The sequence below is a fragment of the Squalius cephalus genome, assembly GCF_949319135.1.
Source record: "Squalius cephalus genome assembly, contig: scaffold_37, whole genome shotgun sequence".
NCBI classification, from domain to species: domain Eukaryota; kingdom Metazoa; phylum Chordata; class Actinopteri; order Cypriniformes; family Leuciscidae; genus Squalius; species Squalius cephalus.
Genome location: NW_027645811.1, coordinates 1,561,414 through 1,583,788, shown reverse-complemented (window position 1 = coordinate 1,583,788; position 22,375 = coordinate 1,561,414). Strand labels below are relative to the sequence as shown.

At 39.3% G+C, this 22,375-nt stretch overlaps 1 long non-coding RNA gene across 1 annotated transcript in view; it reads right to left on the bottom strand.

Annotated features, from left to right (window-relative positions):
* Window positions 1-10,854: 10,854 nt before the first annotated feature.
* The window catches only part of LOC307154205, a 252,368-nt gene continuing 240,847 nt past the window's right edge, over window positions 10,855-22,375 (bottom strand). The window contains exon 3 of the long non-coding RNA XR_013820299.1: window positions 10,855-10,983. This is a non-coding gene — a long non-coding RNA (uncharacterized lncRNA). The remainder of the gene's footprint in view (window positions 10,984-22,375) is intronic.

Sequence of the window (22,375 nt, the reverse complement as noted above, 5' to 3'; positions counted from 1 at the left end):
ATAATATATCAGCTATTCTAATAAAGCTACCACATTCAGTCATCAGGTCTAAAACTTTTTTGATGGTTACACAAACAGGATCACCACCATTAACACATAATCGCATCATATCAGACCATTCATTTGACACATTTCTTACAAAAGACATTTGTTTCTTAAGGTTTGTAAAACGTTTGGCATCAACACCACATCTGTTTACAGTAACCGATACATTGGCACATTCATTAATGTTGTTATACAACAAGGTGGTCATCTCACATCTAATACGTTGTTTAAGTAGACACTTAGCCAGTCCAGTTGCAAAACAAGTGTTCCCCATGCTGTTGTCACAAACAGTCAACTTGGACAATACCTTTCCAGCTGTCCACAGCGTCATAGACAATTTGTTCACTGCTGCCGTCCACAACTTTCTCTCTGACTTCGCGAAGCTTCTCAACAATGAAAACCTCGTCACGCAGTTCGTGTAAAATAGCATCCACTGACCCCTGAATCCTCTGGGGGTGTACCCTTAAACCACAACGACTCAATGCTTGAGCAACGATGCGCTTAAGGTCTGGTCTAACCAGATTACGTGTCAGCTCCTCAAAGTAGGCGTCAAAGAAATAGGGGTCCGGTTCAAACAAACAGGAATGTCTAATCTGACTGGGGTGATCCACTTCACACCCCAAACAGATTTCTTTCAGCTTTTTGTTGATAACGTGTTCCAGAAGGACCACAACAGTTGCTTTTATGATTTTGAACCCGTCAGAACGGATACAGCTGTCTGTGTCATCAATTCCTGCTAAGGCCGCAGCTCCAGCTATGGCACCGGTGTTGCCGTATGGAGTTGTAAGGAAGGTCAGGTTGTGATATCCTAGATCCATACAAAATTTATCCAACCAACTGTTGTCACAGGTTTGTGGGTGGGGTTCCAACAGTGTGGCATTGTCATCAGGCATCGCTGGGGCAGTCTCAGGTGTGTTGCTGTAGCAGTAGATAGGTGTAGATCCGTGAGACATGGTGAATGAATGTTGCGATTGTACCGATCCGTACGCGTTTTTAATGACTGTAATATGTGGGTGGGCTTAAGAGGCGGTCTTCAGGGTTGGTAACGCCCTTCTCAGGGTGAAACAATTGCATCTTTACAGAACTGTAACGATCATACATGTCACACCATCTAAACATCTTGTTTATGCTTGTAAATATATTGTCAAGCATACGAACATCTCTCCACTGAAACAGAAATTTCATGTCGTAGCACGTGTGATGCTCAGATTCTCGAATAGGCCAGGCATGTACGTTGAGCTTTGTCTTGTCGTTACAGCAAAAAATATAAACACAGTCGTCTGGTAGCTTTTTACTGTGGTCCCCGACCACCCGAAATCTTGTGTTAGGAGTTGATCCATCCCACTCGGCGACGTATAACGGATCATCACCACAGTCGTTCAAATCTCTCCAAACGTAGTTGAAAAACAGAAACCAGTCTTTGTCTTGAAAAATCAGACATGGAGTATGCCATGTAAATTCGTCTCCAACATCAGCAGTGTAGAGTTTCACAATACGTAGCACCTTGTCAAAGGCATATCTCAGCACACGTTTACCAGACAATGGGAAATCACTTTTCACGTTAGCTATGTCTTCATGAAGAAACTTTGTTCTGCCCATTGTCATGGTATATAATCGCCATCTAGCGGACATTTGCAGTATTACAGTTGTTATTTTTCCTGTACATGCGCACTTGCAACGTTGATTTATTAGTTTCACAGCAGTTCAACGTGCAGCATACTGTAGATTTAATTCGACGCTCAAACAGTCTTTGCCCTGGATAAAGATATGCCTGTAAGTTTATTTACTATTTTAAGCGATGTTTAAAGGTGTTATGAGGTAACATAATCTTTCCTCTTGAAAAATAAGTTTGTGATCGATATGAAAATGTAAGGAAGTTTTCTATCACATGTATACGCACGTGCAGATTGTAATGCACGCGTTTATATGTATTTCAAACAGATTAATGTACAAATTGTAATTTCATTTCTTGTTTATTGTATTTCAGTTTTACAAATAAGAAAAAGGATCACAGAAGTAAACATTCTGGAAAGGATAAACTGCTTCATGTGTGTTTGTTAGCTAGCTGTCTAGTTTCTTCAAAGTGACGCAGTTGCAAGGACAGCATAGTAAAAAGGCACCAACGCATCGGGAAAGATTAACAAGAGCTGTATTTACCATAATATGCTGCACAATTCTGTGATCAAAAAGTGAAAGATTGCACTTTGCATGGAATCAAGATGGATCCAGATAAGGATGCTGAAAAGGCCCAGCAAGCTTCTGAGAGGCGATCTCAAGTATCTGGCCCCAGATATTCTTCACGCTCGAGTAGATCATCTGCCAGTTCAGCAGCTATTCGTGCTAGAGCAAAAGCCGAAGCGGCACGCGCAGAGGTGTCTTATGCGGAAAAAGAGGCAAAAATTATGAAAGAGAAAGCAGAATTAGAAGCTAATTTGCATGTGCTACAAAAACAAAGGGCAGCAGTTGCAGCCTCGGCCGAAGCAGCAGTTTATGAAGCCGCAGTCGAACCAGAGGATCCACTTCAGGACTTCTCAGAATTAGCAATTCAAGATTCAGCACAAAGAACCAGTGAGTATGTGGAGAATCATTCTCTGACTGAAGATAACTTGGAACAGGTTCACATGCAATCTATATCTCATGCATCACAGCAGTTTCCAGATTCTACATGTCCAGAGTTTACTCCAAGAGCTCCTAGGTTTATTCCTCTCCCACAAAGTAACACATTCGATGTCTCAACACCAAAAGTAAACATAAGAGACAGCGGAGGCTACAGTGCTCCACAGCATCCCACATGCTATGCAAAGTCTCATGAATCCTCTTGCAGAGACTATCCAATGAGACCTTTAGAGACTACTGACCTAACGAAACATCTGATACGACGAGAGTTAGTGAGTACTGGATTACTGACATTCGATGACTGCCCAGAAAATTATTGGGCATGGAAGACATCATTCCGCAGTGTGATAAGAGACCTCAATTTAACCGCCAGAGAGGAGTTAGACCTGCTCATAAAGTGGCTCGGGCCAGAATCATCACAACAGGTCAAAAGAATCAGGTCAGTACATGTTCATAATGCAGCACTAGGTGTTCAGATGGCATGGCAGAGAATGGAGGAATGCTATGGTAGCACTGAGGTCATTGAGGATGCTCTGTTAAAGAAACTGGAGAATTTTCCTAAAATCTCTAATAAAGACAATGTAAAGTTGAGAGAGCTTGGAGACCTTTTGTTAGAAATGGATGCAGCAAAGTCAGGAGGCCACTTACCAGGATTGGCTTATCTAGACACTGCTCGTGGAGTTAAATCAATCATCGAAAAGCTGCCATACAGTTTGCAAGATAAGTGGATTGCACAAGGCTCCAAGTACAAGGAAGATTACCGTGTTTCCTTTCCACCATTCAGTTTCTTCACCAGATTCATTGTTAATCAAGCAAAGATCAAGAATGATCCAAGTTTTTCATTCTCATCGAGTAGTAACCAAACTTCTGCTAAAACAGAGCCGTCTGCAGCAAGGTACAGCAACCGATCATCTGTATCAGTCAGAAAGACAGACGTGTCAACTGTGCATACACCCTTTCAAAGGAAAAACCCTGAAAAGAAATCCATTGAACCAGACAGTCAGTGTCCAATCCATAATAAACCTCATCCATTGGCAAAGTGTCGTGAGTTCAGAAGTAGACACATAGATGATCGCAAAAAGTACCTGAAAGAAAATGACATTTGTTTTAGATGTTGTTTGTCTACTCAGCATGTAGCCAAAGACTGTAAAGTCAACATAAAGTGCAAAGAATGCAACAGTGAGAAGCACACTACAGCACTGCATCCAGGTCAAGCTCCCTGGGTTACAGAACCACCTGTGGGAGAGAGCCAGCATGGCGGGGAGAAAGAAGAAGCTACTTCGACAGACATTGTATCCAAGTGTACAGAAATCTGTGGAAACATGACAAAGCCCAGATCGTGTTCTAAAATCTGCTTGGTGGCAGTATATCCTTGTAACAAACCTGAAAATGTTGTGAGGATGTATGCAGTACTGGATGATCAAAGTAATCGATCATTAGCCAAATCAAAGTTTTTTGATGTTTTCGGCATCAGAGGAGAATCATTCTCATATACCCTAAAAACGTGCTCGGGATCTATGGAGAAAAAAGGGCGCAAAGCAGCTGGCTTCACAATTCAATCCATCGATGGGAAAACTCAGGTAGAACTTCCCTCACTCATTGAATGTGATATGATCCCTGATGACCGATCTGAAATTCCAACACCTGATGTCACACGGTACTTCCCACATCTGAAATCTGTATCAGATAAGATTCCAGAACATGATCCTGATGCACCAATCCTTCTGCTGTTGGGAAGAGATATCTTAAGTGTTTATAAAGCACGTGAGCAAATCAATGGACCTCTTAACATGCCTTACGCCCAGAGACTAGATTTAGGTTGGGTTATTGTCGGAGAAGTCTGCTTAGGGGGAGCTCATAAGCCGACGGATGTGAACGCATTCAAAACGAATGTGCTATCAAATGGACGACCATCTCTGTTCAACCCCTGCACAAACTACATGAAGGTAAAAGAGACTTTCAGTGCTCCTAAGCAACATGATAGTACACATTCACTGTGTTATCTAGGCACTCCCACATGCAAAACTGAGAGTTTAGATGATAATGTGTTCGTCAGAACTCCTAATGATGACAAACCTGCTCTGTCCATTGAAGATAGTGAATTCCTTCAAATAATGGAAAAAGAAATGTATATTGATGAAACAAACCACTGGGTTGCACCGCTACCATTTCGTTCACCCCATCGTCGACTACCGAATAACAGAGAGCTGGCACAAAAACGTCTCCTTTCTTTGCAACGTTCCTTTCAGAAAAATGCTGAAATGAAGAATCACTTCGTTAATTTCATGCAAAAGATCTTCGATAATGATCAAGCAGAACCAGCACCTCCATTAAACCAAGATGAGGAGTGTTGGTATTTACCAACCTTTGGTGTTTACCATCCCCAAAAGCCTGGGCAAATCAGAGTGGTCTTTGATTCAAGTGCCCAGTATCAAGGCATCTCATTGAATGACGTACTGCTCAGTGGCCCTGATCTGAATAACACACTTTTGGGTGTTACTGCGTTTTCGCAAAGAACAAGTTGCGATTACAGCTGATATACAACAGATGTTTTATTCTTTTGTAGTTAGAGAGGACCACCGAAACTACTTAAGGTTTTTATGGTACAAAGATAATGATACCAGCAAAGACATTGTGGAGTTCAGAATGAAAGTACACGTTTTCGGAAACAGTCCATCTCCAGCAATAGCGATCTACGGTCTAAAACGAACAGCTGATCAAGGTGAAAAAGAGTATGGAGAAGATTCAAAACAGTTTGTCTTGAGAAACTTCTATGTGGATGATGGACTCACCTCAGTGTCTTCTGAAGCTGAAGCAGTCAGTATATTGCAGAGAACTAGAGAGATGCTAGCAGAATCAAACCTCAGACTGCATAAATTAGCATCGAACAGAAGTTCAGTTATGGAGGCATTTCCTGCAAACGACAGAGCTAACGATCTAAAGGATCTGGTACTAGGTGTTGACCCTTTACCTCTCCAGCGCAGTCTAGGAGTTAGCTGGAATCTACAGTCTGACAGTTTCACGTTTCAAGTGTCTAAGGAAGTGAAGCCATTCACACGAAGAGGAATCTTAGCTACTGTGAACAGTCTGTATGATCCGTTAGGATTTGCAGCCCCCATAACCATACAAGGAAAGGCATTAGTGCGAGAACTTTCTGTGGACCAATGTGATTGGGACACACCACTCTCAGCAAACAGAGAAGTTCAGTGGAGAGTGTGGACTGATGATTTACTTAATCTAGAAGCACTTAGTGTTCCCAGGCCTTACGTATCAGTGTCACTGACTTCAACTGTTCAGAAAGAGGTATGTGTGTTTTCTGATGCTTCTACCATGGCAATAGCTGCTGTAGCATACCTCAAAATTGTAGAGGATAATGGCCAGTGTCATGTAGGCTTTATTATGGGCAAATCGAAGCTGGCTCCAAAACCAGCCCATACAGTGCCACGTTTGGAGTTATGTGCAGCCGTTTTAGCAGTTGAACTTGGAGAAGTGATAACCAGTGAAATGGACATTGATCTGCATTCAGTGAAATACTACAGTGATAGCAAAATAGTACTGGGATACATTAACAATGCCTCTCGAAGATTCCATGTTTATGTGTCTAACAGGGTTGTACGTATCCGAAAATCTACCAACCCAGAGCAATGGCATCACATTGCTACCACTCAAAATCCAGCGGACAATGCTACAAGACCAGTTTCAGTGGCTGAACTACAGAACACAAATTGGCTCACAGGTCCAGCGTTTCTACGTCAAACCCATGTAAGTGAACAAGCTGAACATGAAGTTTTCAATCTAATCGATCCAGAATCTGACAAAGAAATCAGGCCTGAAATAACAGCCTTGGCCACAAAGGTGAATAAATGTCAGCTGGGATCTCACAGATTTAGTCGATTTTCCAGTTGGAAATCTCTTGTGAGAGGAGTGGCTATTCTTACTCACATTGCTAAAACTTACTCCAGTAGCGCACAAAAGGACTGTAAAGGCTGGCACTGCTGCAAAATGGATCGTACAGTGAGTTTTGCACACGCAGAAACAGTTATAATCAAATGTGTCCAACAAGAGATCTTCCAGGAAGAGTTCAAGTCTTTGTACAGTGGCGTAAAGATCTCTAGCCAAAGTACTATTAGGAATCTGAATCCCATTCTTGATGAAGATGGATTGATTAGAGTGGGAGGACGCTTGTCAAATGCAGACATTACAGAAGGTGAGAAACATCCTCTGATCATTCCAGCTAATCATCACATAAGCACTCTCTTGATCAAACACTACCATGAAAAGGTAGTTCACCAAGGTCGTCACTTTACCGAAGGTGCACTGCGTACAGCTGGCTTATGGATCATCAGAGCTAAAAAACTTGTCTCTAATGTCATCAAAGAGTGTGTCATCTGTAAAAAGCTCAGAGGACTGCTGCAAGTGCAGAAAATGTCAGATCTCCCCAAAGACAGACTAATCGTAGCCCCTCCGTTCACATACGTGGGACTTGATGTTTTCGGACCCTGGAATGTGGTGTCACGCCGCACTCGGGGCGGCAGTGCCGAAAGTAAGAGGTGGGCAGTCATGTTCACTTGTCTATGTACAAGAGCAGTCCACCTAGAGATACTTGAATCTATGTCCTCTTCAAGCTTTATAAACGCTCTGAGAAGATTTCTGTGTTTGCGTGGGCCTGTCAGGCAATTCAGGTCGGACAGAGGAACAAACTTCATAGGAGCTTGTAAGGAACTCAAAATCAATTCGGATGATCCTGAGATTCAGAAATACCTTCTGGATCAAGGATGTACCTGGACATTCAATGCACCTCATTCATCTCACATGGGAGGAGTGTGGGAACGAATGATAGGAATAGCCAGGCGCATTCTAGACGCAATGCTGTCAGCAAACACTCGACTTACAAATGAGGTTCTTACCACATTGATGGGTGAAGTAACAGCTATAATGAATGCACGTCCCTTGGTTCCTATTTCAACAGACTGTGAGAAAACAGAGATTCTTACCCCAGCAATGTTATTAACTCAAAAGGCTTGCGCAGTATCAGCACCACCTGGAGAGTTCAGCATTAAGGATATGTACAAGTGTCAATGGAAGCAAGTTCAGAACCTTGCAGATACATTCTGGAAACGTTGGAAACATGAATACTTGTCTACACTTCAGACTCGAAGGAAGTGGACAGATGAAAAACCAAATGTCCAAGAAGGAGATGTTGTGTTGTTGAAGGACTCTCAAGTAAAACGCAACGAGTGGCCAATGGGACTTGTTACAAAGGTCATTCCAAGTACTGATGGGAAAGTTCGCAAAATTGAAGTGAAAATAATTAAACAAGGGACTGCTAGAGTATATCTTAGACCAATCTCAAGTGTAATTGTTCTTCTGTCATGTGAGAAATAACTTGATAAATTGGTAAGCGTACAAAATGTGATTGTACAAACAAAAATAATAATGGTATAACAGTTTATACCAGGCGAGGAGTGTTCTGCCCATTGTCATGGTATATAATCGCCATCTAGCGGACATTTGCAGTATTACAGTTGTTATTTTTCCTGTACATGCGCACTTGCAATGTTGATTTATTAGTTTCACAGCAGTTCAACGTGCAGCATACTGTAGATTTAATTCGACGCTCAAACAGTCTTTGCCCTGGATAAAGATATGCCTGTAAGTTTATTTACTATTTTAAGCGATGTTTAAAAGTGTTATGAGGTAACATAATCTTTCCTCTTGAAAAATAAGTTTGTGATCGATATGAAAATATAAGGAAGTTTTCTATCACATGTATACGCACGTGCAGATTGTAATGCACGCGTTTATATGTATTTCAAACAGATTAATGTACAAATTGTAATTTCATTTCTTGTTTATTTTATTTCAGTTTTACAAATAAGAAAAAGGATCACAGAAGTAAACATTCTGGAAAGGATAAACTGCTTCATGTGTGTTTGTTAGCTAGCTGTCTAGTTTCTTCAAAGTGACGCAGTTGCAAGGACAGCATAAACTTTGTCAAGCTAACATTTTGCTTTTTCCTTGGTGCAAAAGTTAGTTCCTCTCTCATTTCAACAGGTCCTCTTGTTGGAGAAATACACATAACCTTTCTAGGGGTTTTAGGAGTTCCCGGAGCAGCCATTGTAACAGGAAAAGATGCAGAATGTCTTCTGTGTCTAACACAGTAACCCCTAACCTTATTTAATCCATGGTGTAGTTAGTGACGTAGGTGTGAAAAGACATACCACGAAAGACCCTATCATAAAAACTTCATTGGCATATGGTGAGGTGTGAGTATTCACATGTCAATCAGGACGCAAACCCCAGCCAGCTTGGCACTGTAAATCAGAGACCCTGTTTTTGACACACGGATTACCTGTCAATCATGAGTGACAAGGGGGTCATAAATCAATCAAATATCAATCCAAAAGTGACACATGGTATATGTTAATACTACTGATACTGCCTTACCGTATTCACAGCCATTCGTAATGCAATTATAATTATGTAATTATTTTTTATCCTCAATAATCAGCGCAATATGTTACAAGTACACTTTTATTTATTAAAAGAGCCATAACATAATATTTATTTGTGTATATTACTATTTTTACTATTACATTTAAATAAATTACAGAATGCTAGCTATGTTTTGTGGGCATAAATATTAATTGGTTGTCTAGCCTTGACTAAAGAACACTATAATATAATTATGGAATCACAATCTTAATGTAATTAATCAAACCCCTTAATTCATATAATAATCTTTATTTTAAAGAAATAACATTTTAAAGTATGTTTTGTGACGAAGTTATTTGTTATTAAGCAATAGGGCATAATATGCTTTTTTTTATTACAAGTATGCCATTTGTGTACTAATGCATATGATTTATGTCATAATAATTCTTAATACAGAACATCATACAACACAATAACATTTAAAGGGGGGGTGAAATGCTATTTCATGCATACTGAGTTTTTTACACTGGTAAAGAGTTGGATTCCCATGCTAAACATGGACAAAGTTTCAAAAACTAAGTTGTACGTTTGAAGGAGTATTTTTGTTCCAAAAATACTCCTTCCGGTTTGTCACAAGTTTCGGAAAGTTTTTTCGAGTATGGCTCTGTCTTACGTAAGATAGGGCGGAATTTCCTTATATGGGTTCTAAGGGCACTTCTCCGGTAAGATCGCGGCCGCGCGCGCACTCGTAGACTAGAGCAAGAGAGTGAAAGCAGTTCGCCATCAAAGCGCCCTGCCCGGCTTTTGGGAAGTCAATGTCACCAAAGAAGTGTGTTTTTGGTTGCCAGGGCAAGACAACCCTGCACAGATTCCCAAAGAACCCAGCGTTAAGGAACCCGTGGATGGAGTTTGTTTTCCTGAGCATAAACGGAGTTGTGTTGTAAGACTGTTGTTCCCTGCATTTCGACGATGATTGTTTTATAAACAAAGCCCAGATCCACGGATTTGCAGATCGTCTAATGCTTAAGGATCGAGCAGTCACAATGATAAAGTTTCGCGGTCGTGCGTTGGAACCGGACGGTGAGTAAAACTGTTTGTTGAACAAATGTCTCTGTGTGTTGTCACTAGCTTGGCGCGTTAGCACAGCTAAGCTTCGCCCACACGGCCCGCCCCCAGCCGCTCGTTTTTTTCCGGAAAGACTCGGTACAGCCAATCTTTCTATTAAAAATTTAATAAAACAAAAGACTTTTTGGAGATATGAAGGATGCAATATTACTCTATAGGTACTCAAGATTAACAGGAGATTGAGTGAAAATGAGCATTTCACCCCCCCTTTAATGTAATAAAATTAGAGAACCAAAACTTATATAAAAATTTAATTAAATTACACAATACAATACATAATGAATTCTGAAACTGAATTATGAGATGTAATATATTACATTTTTATTAACACAAAACTACAAGCAAAATGCACATCGTTTTAGGACATTTATAGAGTTTTTTAAAATACACAACAATACAAAGCAGCTTTAAACAAACATACTCTAGTATGTCTTTACTTTCCTAAACACTTTTGTGATAGTCCTCTGGCTATACATTGTGAAGATTTAAAAACAATTAATGTTGAGTTAGCTGTGTTAAAATATTTAATGAACTGTAAGGTTAAAGTTTTTTGAGAGCTAATGAGACAAATAGATGCAGTGTATTTTGCTGTATGAAAAGTCAAATCTTTAGTTTGAAGTAAATTCATGTTCAGTCAATTCTTTGTGGAACCATCCTAAGGCCTAGATGATGCAGTCAGTCAATTTCCCCTTTAGATGGTGCGGTCGTGACCTGGTAGGTGAGGAGGCTGGACTAGGTGTCATGGACTGACTTGAGGGAGCTCTGCAAAAACACACAAACAACACGTCACATGCAACTGAACACTTGCAGTCTTTAGTGCTGTGGAACATCACTCACTGCAGCAGACGCAGTTAGCTAAAGAATAGCTAGTTAAAAAATTATTACAGGCCGATAATTGCGCTAATATTAAAATATAACTACAATTAAACATTATTAAAATACACAGGGTGATGGATATACTTACTGAGATGTTGAATGATGAGGGGGAAAAAAACAATAATTAATATGAAGTTAAATTGATAATTCAATTGTATTTTTGAAATAAGTAAGGTAAATGTATTGGTCGCAGAGATGAAATTGTCCAGAGATGTTTGGTCACAGAGATGAAACTGTCCAGAGAGATGCTCAGATGTCCAAAGATGAAATTTTCGCAGAGATACTTGGTAGAATTTCTGACGAAAGGGACCTGTGAAACATGATTTAGGCAGTTGAAGTTTAAATAATCTTGGTTCAATTTGAACATTCCGCAATGAAAGTCTATGGGATTTTTCCAAGTTTTTATCAGCAATTTTAGGAAAACAGCAAGTCTGATCAGTCTAAATAGATAAAGCAACTCAAGTCAGAACAGTTTGAAGGTCTAGTCTGAGTTTAGTGGTTGTAGCTTGAACACTTTAGGAGGATTTACATGGAGAAATTTAGTCTAAGTTCTTTAATTTCTAAAGCAATTTAATTAAATGGTTTAATATTCATCCATCCATGCATCAAGCTGTAATTTAAAGGCTGACAATTTAATGTAGATATGAAACTACAAGGCTATATATAAAATCAAATGTAAATTCATGTCCCAGTTTCATATGCACATAAAAATTATTCGATTATATACCAGTTGAAATACAAGCTTTTGTAACGTAAATCAAACTAAACATACCTCTGAATGAACAAGAAATCCATCAACATCGTTAACAACAATCAGCAAGTAGCTAGAAAACCCGCCATCTTTCCTGTGAGAAGCTTGTCCAGAGTGTGGTTAATTAAGTGGTCTGCAGCTGGAGCCGACCTCTATGGAGCCGACCAATCATTGATTAGTCCGCTTCAAAGTCTGATTGGTGTTGCTGTTGCTGTGGGTTAAAGGGAAGCCTGGCAGAATTCTGAATCTATTTTATGCATTATTGATAAAGTTTTGTGAACTTTGTTACCCAGTAGACTAAAATTAGGTTAACATTACTTGTGAAAACGCTTAATGAGCATTTAAGCTTATTGCTTTAACTCTGTTACTTATATGAGGTGTCCAGCCAGCCACATTGAGCACTTTCTATAATGGATATGGTAAGAAATATATATTAATATGATGTGTGCAGAGTTTGGTAATTTAATATCAATGTCTTAATACAGTAAGCCACGTTAAGCGTTTTCTTATAATGGTTTTCTATGGGAGAAAATGCATAACGTGTAATTAAACGCGTTGCGTGCAATTTCTGGGCTTATATTATTTTTTATACATACTATGGTTTATTAATATGATGTGTGCAGAGTTTGGCAATTTAATATTAACGTCTTAGTACAGTAAGCCACGTTAAGCGTTTTCTTATAACGGTTTTCTATGGGAGAAAAATGCATAACGTGTAATTAAACAGACTGACCAAACTCAGTACACATTATATTAATAAACCATACTATGTATAAAATTCCAACTGTATTGGAATGGAAAAGAGTGTTGGACGTGACAGGAGGGTCTCCACTCAAGGAGACAATATGATGGACACATCTAAGAATGTTCCACATATGGTTGAAATATCATAATTTGCCTTGAAAGATAACATTCTGGAAGGTTCTCGAGGCGACGGTAAAGCGACTCAAATTTGGCCGTACTCGTAGCCCAGCCTCCCTCATAGTCACACCATTGACTAACACATGGGCAACTAGAGTGGCTTGAATTTCATCTGAGACTGCTTGTCTTCTTGCCCTTGCTCCTCCTCATTCTTATCCCTCTTCCTTCATGTCTTTCTGGATCCATTATTCCAAAACGCAAAAAAAAAAAAGATCTGGGCCCTTTTATATATCTATTGAAGGATCTGATTGATGTGTGTTAAACTCCTAGTGTTTCCACCTGGGTAATTGTGTGCTAACTGAGCTGAAGCTGTGCTGACTTGAGTGAACAATATTGAATGCTAGTGCTTTCTAAATGACAACATGGTCTAAGCAATGAGAAATGAAGGGATTTGTGTGTAGAGTTCTGCAGTGACAGTTCTACAAATCTGACTCATGTGTCAAAACAGGGAATAGTGTTTATAGTTTAGTGAAATGGGTGTGCTTTTTGATAAATGGCGTTATGGTTTTGAAATTTTAGTTCAAAAGCCTGGTTATAGTGATTAAGCAATCGAGAAAAACTGTAAACAAAAAAGATGGAAAGGTTAAAGGGGCTTGGTTGTGTTTTTGTTTCGTAAATCATATTCTTTAATGCAAACACTATTTATTGCATTCTTCTTTTTCATTACTTTAAGGGCTTTTATATAAGACCTAAACTCATTAAGAAGTTGTCTCTCATTTACAACTCTTCTCATTTATAACTCATTTATAAGTAAAGTAATATATTACAAGTAACATGCATTACATAATACAAGTCACATACATTATAATCACATTATTACAGTAAAAAAAAAAATTCACTGCAGATACAATAATCACAGTATAAGTATGAATTGTAGCTGAAATGTAGCCATTGATGCATGAGGTCCACTATAGTGGACAGATGATTAATCAGATTTCTCTCCCAATCTATAAAACTCCAACTCGTCAATTAATGTTAGAGGCTGAAAATGTAAGTTTTAGGGTTAGGGTTAGGGAATATTTTTGCCTTCGCTCTACAGATCGGCGCTTTCAGTATGTCCTTAGCACCAAGTGTCATCCCAAAATTCCACTGTCCGCGAAACCACTATTTTGCACAGTGTAACAAATGCTTCGTGGGATCTCCATATCTCATCCTGATGTCTCTTATGCCTGATGCTGTTTTGTTAGTTATTGTTTTGCCTTAAAGGGGAGGTGAAATGCTATTTCATGCATACTGAGTTTTTTACACTGTTAAAGAGTTGGATTCCCATGCTAAACATGGACAAAGTTTCAAAAATTAAATTGTACGTTTGAAGGAGTATTTCTGTGCCAAAAATTGTCCTTCCGGTTTGTCACAAGTTTCGGAAAGTTTTTTTCGAGTATGGGCATGTGTGACGTCAGATGTAACGGAATTTCCTTATATGGGTCCTAAGGGCACTTCTTCGGTAAGATCGTGGGCGCGCGCGCACTCATAGACCAGAGCAAGAGAGCGAAAGCAGTTCGCCATCAAAGCGTCCTGCCCGGCTTTTGGGAAGCCAATGTCACCAAAGAAGTGTGTTTTTGGTTGCCAGGGCAAGACAACCCTGCACAGATTCCCAAAGAACCCAGCGTTAAGGCACCAGTGGATGGAGTTTGTTTTTCCTGAGCATAAACGGAGTTGTGTAGACTGTTTGTTCCCTGCATTTCGACGATGATTGTTTTATAAACAAAGCCCAGATCGACGGATTTGCAGATCGTCTAATGCTTAAGGATCGAGCAGTCACAAGGTTCGGTGAGTAAAACTGCTTCTATTGTCTCTGTGTGTTGTTACTAGCTCGGCGCGTTAGCACAGCTTTAGCTTCGCCCACAGGGCCCGCCTCCAGCCGCTCGGTTTTTTCCGGTACAGCCTATCTTTCTTTTATAAATATAATAAAACTAAAGACTTTTTGGAGATATGAAGGATGCAATACTACTCTATAGGTACTCAAGATTAACAGGAGATTGAGTGAAAATGAGCATTTCACCCCCCCTTTAACATTAATCCATATAAAACAGCGCTTAATCTTGCAAAGTACGTTTTGGTGTTACTGCTATCATTACGTTAGTAATTCATTAAGTTAACTATAAAGTGTCGCTATGTTGTGAGAAGGTATTCCTTTGCAGAGATCCTAACCCTAACTAAGCATTTAACAAACAGAAAAAAGTCGTGACATCTCATTGCTAGATGTTCTCCAGTCCTAAAAGTAAAACAAAAACACAAAAAATCTGCATTTAAAAGATCTTTTAGAAAGTCATGGTCTCTTTTGGGCCTTTGTCAGTGATGCTTGATTTCTTTCAAGACAACATAGGCTACTCTGAATTACTTCCCATCCCATACATGAAAAAAAAAATACATGCTGTGTTGGTGATATCATAATTATATATATATATTAAAATATTCTTACATAGGCTATATAAAATAAAATGACACAACCCTGTCTCTTTTTGTTAAATTTTAGTTTTATTGATCAATAATAGCTATGAAAGTATAAGTAGCCATAGTTATAAAACTAAACTTTGCCCTCAGCCAAAACAATTTGCAAGGGAACAAATTAATGATATCAAAGATCGTCCGTTAGACATAGCCTACACAAGACAAATTATATATATCTCATGTTTAACCACTCCACTAGACTAAGCGGCAAAACGTCAGCAGCTCTGGCCGAGGTAAGGCTCTGCCAGGCGGGATACATGAGCGCTGAGCGCCCGTTGATCCCTGTGGATCTCACATCTCCGAAAACGTCAGATCACATTTTTAAATAGGCGCTATCTGTATAAACAAACAACATATTTGAGATTGAAACAACTACATTATCGACTGAAAAACTCTTAAAACTACATTTCGTGACACATTAACAGTAGTATTTTTAAATTTCGCGGTCTTTCTCCTGCTATGGACGCAACTTGAGATTTTAAATATTAGCTATAGAATATACACAATTTACATGTACAATATAAAATTTTATTTAATATACCTTGCATATAGCGTCTTTCTGAAGACCAGCGGGATTTAGCATTCATAAAGCTACCACATAATAACACTAAAACAGCTCATGTTAGCTACAAGTTATCGCGAGAACAGATTTAGATCAGGCATACTACTGGCATACTAATGGGGTCCTTCGCCCGGACCCAATACACCGAGTAACCATATTATTCGCCACACCGGCAAGATAGAAATTGGAAGTCTCGTGAGAAGTGAGAACGAGAACGAGAACGAGAGCGAGAGCGAGAGCGAGAGCGAAACACGAATTACTTTACGCCATTTTGACACAAACACACACGCATGTATGATGTATTATCCACCTCGGTAGACATAGCTCCACACGATACAGTTGGCTTGCTCCGATCATAACAAATGCACATGAGCAGCGGTAGAGAGGGGGAGGAGGCCGCCGCAAGTGAGTTTTATTACGACAGTGAGTGTTGTGAAATATACGCCCCACAGCTGTAGGGGGAGCTCGTGGGGAAAACATGCGACAACATAAGGGAAAATCAGCGAAGAAGTGACTAGAGTTCGCTAGAGTTGCCGAGTTCTGCTTTAAATGTATACTTGCATGGCCTTTGCATTGAAAGCATTTCGTGAAGTTCCCGTAGAAGGATTTTGATGGTTCCATGATTTTCAAACGATTTCTTCTGTGTTGAAGGAAGAAATGGTGATGAACTTGCATGGTTTGTTTGATTGGCTAATCCAACATAAAGTGAGTTACATTTATCCAGCCTGGTAGAAATAAAGGCATGGATTACTTTTTCAAAATTCTTTAGAGAAAGAAATGACTTTACTTTTGTAAACAGTCGAAGATAAAAAAAAAAAAGAAGCATGATTTGATCAACAATTTTTTTTGCTTATCAAATTTCAGAGCTTCATCAAAAACAGCACCCACATTTTTTACCCATGGCTTCACTGAATAAGATAACTCGCCAAGGTTTATTTTGGGATCTTTAAGTGAATCTGAAGATCCAAATACAATAATTTCCGTTTTACTCTTATTGCAATTCAGGAAGTTTAGAGACAGTCAGGCCTTTACATCTGTCAAACAGGCCATAAGAGTGTCCAGACCATCTGAATTTCGTTTTAGGGTCAGATAAATTTGGGTATCATCTGCATAGCAATGTCACACCACTCAGTGTGGGGGGGAAATGAAAAATTAGCTGTTATGGCTTGAGATATGAAAAACTTGATCTTGCCTTGATGTGCTAGTTCCCAGCAGAGAGAAAATATTCACTTTGACAGTAAAAATTGCAGCGTTCTAAGTTGTACCTAAAACACCGGCTTGTCAAGTGAACTGTTTAGCAGCCAGTCTCTGCGAGGATCAGCTGAGGAGAGCTTCCATTTACGGATCTTTACAGGGAAGAGAACGAGGATGAGGTAGGGACCACTGGCAGCAATATACATTTATAGGGATATTAGACTTGATTGGTCTGTCAACTGACAGACGTGGTGTTATTGGTGCTTCCAAGATTGCTCATGCCCGGGGCAATTCCCATAGTGACATACCAAACTAGTGTTTGAAATATAACCCTCATGACCCTCCCTCACTCTCTATACTAAACCTGTACCCTCTTTTTCCCTTTTCTTTATTTTAGAAAATACATTTTCTTTAAATCGTTATACTATTTTTCTTTCCTCTATAATATACAATATATACACTCGTAATTCATTTCTAGAATTCAAACGTTTATGTTCGAATCTCGTTCGTTCTTTATTGCGAGTGACGATAAGTTAATATATTTTATTTATATTTTAAATTGTAAACTCACCTGAAGCAGGCTCTGGGGTAAAACATACTGTTGTTAGCTGTTAGCCCTTGGGCCCAAAACCACCGGTTTGTTATGGCCTCGCTTACCCCGGGATGTAACACCTGCCAGTTGCTGAGCCAGAGGGTCGCAGAATTGGAGGGGAGAGTTACAGTTCTTCATGGCATCAGGGAGGACGAAGAACTCTTAGATACCTGGTTTGCACAAACTACATCCAACGTGATGGAAAGCGACACCACCTGCCCATGGCTCCGTTCTCCCATCTCTGGTGAGCCTGTCCTGCAGAAACGAAGTTCGGTCTCCACTAACGATCCATGGTAGGTTTGGTGCTAAACCGAAGGCCCTTATTTCCTCCACTCCCTCGGTTCCAACGCAGGATGAATGGATTACGGTTCGTGGTGCTAAGCACTCAAGAAAACCTAGTCCAACAAATACATCAGCAGTCCTGCAACTGGAGAAGAGATATAAGGTCCTGGAAAATCTGGAAGAAGCATCTATCCACACTGTGCACGTTCCCCCATCTACATCTTCACTCCGGCCGTCACATTCTCAAGTAAAAGTGCCCAGATGCAATCCAAAGCGGCCTTCACCCCCTGTAAAGCTGGCGGTTTCCATTACTAGCCGGCAGATCACCCGGGAGAGGCCGTTGCTTTCAGTCAACAAACCCATCCGTAGTCCTTCCACTCTCGTGATGGGTTCATCCATGGTCTGTCATGTTTCTATCCGGAACGCTGAAACCTTTTGTTATCCGGGAGCTAGGGTAGTTGACTTAAATTCAAAGCTACCGCTAATCATTAATAAGCATTCCTCTGCATCTACTGTTATTGTTCACATTGGGTCTAACGACATCAAACTTCAACAGTCTGAGAAACTGAGAGATGATTTTAAATCATTGATAAATACACTTCTGGACACTGGGAAGCAGTGCGCTATATCTGGGCCTTTCCTATCACCCCGCTACACAGATATTGTTTTTAGCCGTGTACGTCAGTTACACATCTGGCTAAAAGGCTATTGCTGCTCATTGGGAATTCCGTTCGTGGACAACTTTGCTGCGTTCACAAACCGGCCAGAACTGTTTTTTCGTGATGGTCTACATCCAAACAGGTATGGTGCCAGTATCCTTGCCACAAACATGTCTCTCACTCTTGCTTCTGGTAGAACATTGATTAAGCCCACCTGACGCTGTTTTCCTTCTGTTGTTTCTGGGGGTTGTTCGCTCCCAAATTTGACTATGATTAATACTCCTCCTCCAGTATCATTATTTGTATCATCAAATCCACTTATAGAGCAAACTCCGATTTATTTTGCAATTCCTACTCTGTTGCTCAATCATCGTTTTAATTCTAACACTAGCACTCAGAGAGGTGTTGTTAGAAATAATTTAATCACTATACCACTGATCGCTGGAAACAGCTCAACAGTGCCAAACCAGACTTTCATTCCAGACCCTCTACAATATGTTTAGAGTTGACAGAGTATGTAAAGGAGGAGGAATTGTAATTTATGTAAAATGTTGTCTAAATGTTTTGGTGTTATTGTCTACCTCTGTCCCTAAGCAATATGAATGTTTAGTTTTAAATGTGGTATTTGGTAATAACGTTCATTTAATTCTTGCAGGGGTATATCGCCCTCCTTCAGCCCCTCATTGCACTTTAACTAAGCTTTTTGATGTACTCTCTATTTATGCAAAATCTGAATTATTGATCTTAGGAGATTTTAACCTTGATTGGCTGTCTCCTACATCTGATAGACTCAAAGATATTTGTACTGAGCTAAATCTAACACAGCTGATTAATTATCCAACTCGTCCTAATGTAAAAAATCCGGAAAAATCATCTCTGTTAGATATTATTATAACTAATACCCCCCATAAATATATAGCTAGTGGGGTTTTTGCAAATATTATCAGTGATCATTGTCCAATTGCCTGTATAAGAAATACTAGACTCAAATATCCAGACCCTCGTATTATCTGTAAGAGAAATTTTAAACACTTCTCACAGCAAGCTTTTAACTTACATTTGTATCACTCTGAGCTCTTATCCACTACCAGCATTCAGGACTCAGAGTTAGCCCTTGCTCATTTCTCTCATATTTTTAACCATATTTCAGACAAGCATGTCCCTTTTAAGAATTATCGTATAAAAAATCGTACAAATTCTTGGTTCTCTCCAGAATTATCTAATCTTTTCCGGCTTAAGAATCAGGCTTGGTCATCTGCAAGGAAAACAGATACCCCAGCTGATTGGCTCATTTTCAGACAATTGAGAAATAAATGTACTGCAGCTGTAAAAAAGGCAAAATCGAACTACTTCATCAGTGCTATGACTGATTCTGCTGGTGATCCTGTTAAATTCTGGAAAACCGTTAACTCACTGAAACGGGGAAATTCTATTGTTTCTCTGCCGAAGCAAATTAATTTAGATGCCAGTATTTTAAGTGAGAAAAATGATATATGTGACGCTTTTAACAAACATTTTATTTCTGCAGGGTATTTATTTGAACAACAATGTGGCCAATATGACCTTGGCCAGTTAAATTACTTTTCACCCTGTTCACCAAACTTAGCTCCCCATGAAAAACATGAAAATAACCAGTTTTTTAGTTTCAAACTACTCACAGAGAGAGAGGTCTTAGCTGCCATCAGTGCCTTAGATACAAAAAAATCCCTAGGTGCTGATAACTTAGATCCTTATTTACTAAAGTCTGCTGCACACATCATAGCTGGTTCTGTGACTCATATCTTCAATTTATCATTAATTACAGGAATTATCCCAAAGGTGTGGAAAGCAGCTTTTGTTTTGCCTTTACATAAGGGAGGTGACAGTAGCAATCTGGATAACTACCGACCTATATCTAGGCTCCCCTGTCTTGCAAAAATTCTTGAGTTTTTAATTAACAAACAGTTACAATCATTTCTCTCTGAAAATAACTTGCTTAGTATTAATCAGTCCGGTTTTAGATCTAAACACAGCTCTACCACAGCCACAATGCTTGTTGTGAATGATATTGCTAATGCATTAGATGAGGGAAAGCACTGTGCTGCATTGTTTATAGATCCGTCAAAAGCTTTTGACACTGTAGACCATGATATACTTTTGAGTAATCTCTCATTTATCGGGCTGGGTCCTGATGCCTGCAGATGGTTCTCAAACTACCTGATGGATAGAACTCAAGCCGTCATGGTTGATGGGGTTAAGTCAGAGCCGTTAGCATTACTAAAAGGGGTGCCTCAAGGTTCAATAATTGGTCCATTGTTGTTTTCATTATATATAAACAATATTGGTGATAGTATTAGAAAATGTCAAATCCATTTTTATGCAGATGATACTGTTCTGTACGCTACTGCTCCCTCAGCAGAGCTAGCTTTAACGAAGCTGGAGTCTGATTTTAAGATTTTACAGAGATCTCTTTTAAAACTTAAATTGGTTTTAAATGCTAAGAAAACAAATTTGATGTTTTTTTCTAAGTCAAAACTTTCCTTAAGAAATACTCTTGTACTTTCTAGCCTGGATGGTATTCCAATTGAACAGGTTTCCGAATATAAATATCTAGGTGTATGGTTAGATGATAGGCTTTCTTTTAAAAAGCATATTACTGAACTTAGTAAAAAGCTAAAAATCAAAATGGGGTTCTTTTATAGAAATAGGGCTTGTTTGTCATCTCCTCATAGAAGACAAATTATTCAGGCCACTTTTATGTCTGTCCTAGATTATGGTGACATCATTTATATGCACGCTTCAACTGCCACATTAAAACCTTTGGATGCTATTTATCATTGTGCAATTAGATTTATCACTGGTGATAACTATAAAACTCATCACTGTATTTTATACCAACATGTGGGATGGAGTTCTCTTGCTGTGAGACGTGAGAAACATGCTCTCCTTTTTATTTACAAAGCTCTTCTTTTAAAATTACCTCCTTATATAACTTCTTTGCTTTTTATTAGACATACAAATATTTTAACAAGATCCCAAAGGTGGATTACATTAAAGATCCCATCAATCTCAACAGAGCTGGGTAGGTCTGCATTTAGTTATTTTGCCCCCTATATATGGAACAAATTGCAGATCAAACTTCAGATAAACAATCTTGTGTCCCTGGCCCATTTTAAAAATGTATTGGAGGATTTATGATGTTTCATGTGTTTGTGATTGTTTTTGTTGATTTGGATGTGTATGTATATTTTATTGTGTGACATTGTATATGTTTATATGTTTCACAGGGCTCAGCTGAAAAAGAGATCTCGGTCTCAGTCTGTTTCCCTGTTAAAATAAAGTTAAAAAAAAATTAAAATAAAATAAAATAAAATAAAATAACCAAGCCTCTAATTGACTGTTCATATTGTGAATACGATTTTCTTTGTTATTTAATATATCCTCCTTGGTGAGTAGCACTTTACTATTAAGTTGTTCTTGTGACAGAATGTTCATCAAACCATTCTGTCACAAGCCTTGCTGTGTGTATTAGTGCATTATCATGCTGATACATGGCACCCCCTTCAGGGTACATTGAGCCATTAGGTGCACATGGTCCTCCGGAATGGTTTGGTACTCATCAAGAAAAGTAGGGAATGCCATGATATTGGTGTCCAAACTATCACAGATCCACCCCAATGCTTCACTCTGGGCAGCAACAGTCTGGGTGTTGAGCCTCTTTGGAGCTTCTCCACACAGTAACTCCCACAGATGTGGGAAAGACAGTTAAGGTGGACTCATTAGAGAACAGTACGTTTCATATTGTCCACAGCCCAAGATTTGCACTGTTGGCACCAATGAAATTGTATTTGGCAATGGCACAAGTAAACGCAATACGACCGAAAGGG